Source organism: Oryzias melastigma, linkage group LG4 (assembly GCF_002922805.2).
Source record: "Oryzias melastigma strain HK-1 linkage group LG4, ASM292280v2, whole genome shotgun sequence".
In the NCBI taxonomy this organism is placed as follows: Eukaryota; Metazoa; Chordata; class Actinopteri; order Beloniformes; family Adrianichthyidae; genus Oryzias; species Oryzias melastigma.
In genome coordinates, this window is record NC_050515.1 from 30,799,683 (window position 1) to 30,803,857 (window position 4,175).

Below are 4,175 nucleotides of genomic sequence, written 5' to 3' on the forward strand. Positions count from 1 at the left end.
TCACCTGTGCTGGCTGTTGCGTCATCCACACAGTGACGCTGCAGGTTCTTGTCACAGTACCAAAGACATGTGGACCAAAGACATAGACAGCGGACCAAAGACATAGACAGTGGACCAAAGACATAGACAGTGGACCAAAGGCAGAGACAGTGGACCAAAGGCATAGACAATAGACCAAAGATATAGGCAGTGGACCAAAGACATAGACAGTGGACCAAAGACATAGACTGTGGACCAAAGACATAGACAGTGGACCAAAGATATAGACAATGGACCAAAGATATAGACAATGGACCAAAGACATATTTTTGGCACAAATGGAACCCCATACAACCCAGCTTTAGCTCAGGCTCTGCCTTCAGTGGCTCCAACTGTTTTTGAGAACACTGATCTAGAGGGTTATGTTTAGCGTTCATAGTTTTGTCTTTCAATATGTCCCCAAATGAGTTCTTTACCTTAGCTGTCTGGGCCTTTTCATGGCTGCTGTAGCTCCTCCGTCTCAGTATGTGAAGCATAGATTTTTCCAACCATCTGGTTTTCTATCATGTGTCATATCTTATTATGCTCACAGTTCAGTTAGTCAGGGTTGGAGTTGTGCATGCTGAAACTCTGACATCCTCTTTGCTGTGCAGTCAGTCAGGTAAGAGTGACGCTCAGCACACTGTTGGTAATTTAGACGGTCAATTAGGAATCTAATTAGGCATTTAGTCATTAAAGCCAGTTGCAGAGCCTAATGGTGTCAGAGTTTGAAACCGTGTCATCTCCATACTAAAAATAACCACCTTTTCACTGTGATTGACTTCAATAATTGATGAGCTGACAGAGCACACTTCTGCGGCAACTGTCCAGGCAGAAGAAAACAACTTTCAGACATTTTTAGTTTCCTTTATGCATCACAGGGGTGTTGATGAGGTGACAGGGAGAAGAGCCCCGCCTCCCTCAGCTACTGTGGGAAAAGCTGAGACCTCTGACCTCTCGGATGGACTGGCTGTGCCCTCAGCCCTGTGAGCTGCAGATCACAAACGCTCACCTTGGTCTGGGTGGACTGTGATTGACGGCGACCCGAGACCTACAAGGTCAGCCGAGTCACGGGGCTGACCTCCGGCTGCTGTGTTTATGTGGATGTCAGAGCCAACCCAGTATTTAATCATTCTTTGTGTTTAAACCAGTGCTGAATGTTTATTTGTGTTATATGATGACCCAACGATTGAGGCTGAAGTAAGCTGGTCTCAGGTAAGTGTTGCTTAGCAACAAGCTGAAAACTCAAGCGGCTTTTGAGCCATTTGGAGGCTGCGCTTTAATAGGAGTTCTGGAAACATAAGGGAAGCAGAACTTGAAATTCATGCATGAAACGACAAAAAAAGGAAAGCATCCACTTGTGTGTTTGGTATTTAGCTTACAGCTCCGGGTTTATCCCACATAATCTCTCTGCAGTAGCTTCATTTCTCCCATGTGCGTGGCACGGAGATGATATCACCCCGCTTAATCTTCAAAGTGAGCCTTGATACTCATGAAAATGTCCCTTGGCTGCAGCTCTGACACCTCCCAATTCTGTCACAGGCATTTAGATGAACGTAAACTCATGGGAGGCGAGCTTGTTACATAACTGTTCCGTGATGGAAGGGTGGGCTAGGGAGTTGGCTCATCCAAAAACAATTTCAAAGAGAGAAATTCAGGTCTAACTAATCAGCGTGCATTCATTTATTAGACAGACCATTTTACAAATTGACTTTTGTGGAAGCTGCTGCCTACTGACGTTGAAAAAAAAGTCACTAACTGGGTTGGGAGATGCTAACATGCACAAGTTTAACTCATAAAACAGGAAACATGAAGAAACTGAGGCTATTTTATATGAGAACTTAGATAGAAAGAAATGTTGTTTGTCATTTTATTTTGTTTGATTTTAGTTCATTTTTTGTCCCCAAAGCTCTTCAACATTTTACGTTCTAAGCGTTCTATATTGGTGCAGAGCCTGTATGAAGAAAGTTGTTTTTTCCTCGGCAGCATAAGCTGATCCAGTGTTAAAGCAAAGTAATGTTTTCAGAAGTTATGTCAGTGAACGGAACTTCAGTCTCAGTTTGTGAACGGAAAAAGCTCTCGCTAGTCTTATTTTGAAAACCGGAACCCTCACCTGCACGAAGATGTGTTTTCTTCCGGTGACGGTCCCGCAGCTCTTTTTGTTTTAGTTCATAGACTTAAAATCCTACATTAATCTGAATTTCAGAGCAAAAATACTTCGTCTCCAGATAATATTTTCCAACACTCCACTATATTTATAAAGATCGCAAATCAGCGATCTTGGACGTCACAAATCTTCTTACTCTAATTTTCAGGAGCAAAGCGCGAGTACCCGGATACTCGTCACAGCCCTATTAAACACATTCTCATCCCCAACTCGGAACATATTGATAGTTGGTTAAGAACCCCTCCATGTCACTTTTTGGCGTTTTGGGTGTCCCCAATTTGTCGCTTTTTGACGTGCTGGCTGTTCGTAAAATCAAGGGTCCAAAACCCCCAGAATGCAGCACCGGATGGTTGAAAACCCGTGATTTAATGGGACCACATTGTCTAGCGACCACAAATCAGTGGACTCCGCTCCAATTCGCCTGTCGATCTCACGCTCCAATCTTCCCTCACTCGTGAACAAGAGTCCTCCACCTGAGGCAGGAGCACTCCACCCACCCAGAGAGGACGAACGACCTTTCTCTGCTATAGAAACGATGACTCAGAAAAAGTCAAAACATCACTGCATACTAATGATTTTGGGTTCCAACATGGCGGCGTCTGTATTAGGGAAAATGGCGACTGAATTGACTTGTTGGAACCGAAACTAAAGGGATATGTCACACTCACTCAATCCAGTTCTTACATACAGTCAATAGTATAAAAATACATTTGTAGGTATACCGAACAGCTCTTTCTATGAGCCATTCTAAGCCGGGGGAACAGAAAAGCGTTCACCTGTCGTTATGACGAATGCCTCAGTAATTAATGAAATCTCAGTGGGTGAAGTTAGACAGCAGACTCTAAAAGCTCCATAACTGGAAGCAGTCTTTATGTTCTGAAGTCATGTAGGTAAACACAGTCAGATTAAGTGGAAAAGGCTTTTAGCTGGTCTTAAAAAAAAAAATACAGTCACTGATGGATCGTGCAGCCGCCACTTGAGAGCTCACATACTTTCCTACAAGAAGTTTAGCTTGACTTGTTATATTGCAGCATGTAGGTATTCTGCTTTGCTTTCATTCTGTAACTGCTGTTTGGAGAAAAAAAGGCTAGTACAGTAAATAAATCAGAATCCTGATTGTCTGACTGACGTCAGCAGTGCAGACGGTTCTGGGAAGAAGAGTCTTCAGGGTTTGTTTGATGAATGATTGCTCTGTGTTTAGATGGAAACAGAACAGTAACATAAATGCAGCACTAAGATATTTTCTTGTCGAAGCTTGAGCTAAGGGGTGAAACCTTCGACGGTTGTATTAAAACAGAATTACTGTGTCCACATTGAGAGTTTGAAGGATAAGAGGTGGGGGCGGTTCCATTTATAGGAATGCTCAGAAAATGCTTTTATTTCCTGTTAAGAGACGGAGCTTTCCTTTATAAAGGCTTTTTAATAGGTTACCATCATATATAAAAAATAAAACATGTCTATTTTTTACAAATATATCTGTTGGCACAATCAGACTCATCCTCTCAAAAATGTTGATGATTTAACTTTTTGTTTCCGTTGGCAGAATGGACCGGTTTCCGTTTCTTTTCCCTCCTCCCTCTTTGCATTGACCGTCCCATGCAAACATAACTCACAGAAATTCTTCTCGGAGTGAAAACAGATGGTTTTGTGATGAGTAAAAGAAGTTCCTGTTTTAATCAAACAAGACGGTGCAATAGTTTCTTTAAAAAAGAAAAAAAAATGATCATATATAATTCCTTGCGGGTTTTGTAGATTTATATTCAGTTAAATTAATAATAATAATAATTAATTGTAATGTATATTTGACGTGAAAACTGTCGCATCCTGTTTCAGGGGTGCAAAGTTTAGATTTAAGGGCGTTTTGGCAAACCAAACCAAGAAAAATTTGGCACATAATGGAGAAACGTGCCCTGCTGGCTACTTTTACTCCAGTAGGTTGTGACCCAAATCTAAGAGCAGAGAGGTTTACTTTTTTATCATTCTGATGCAT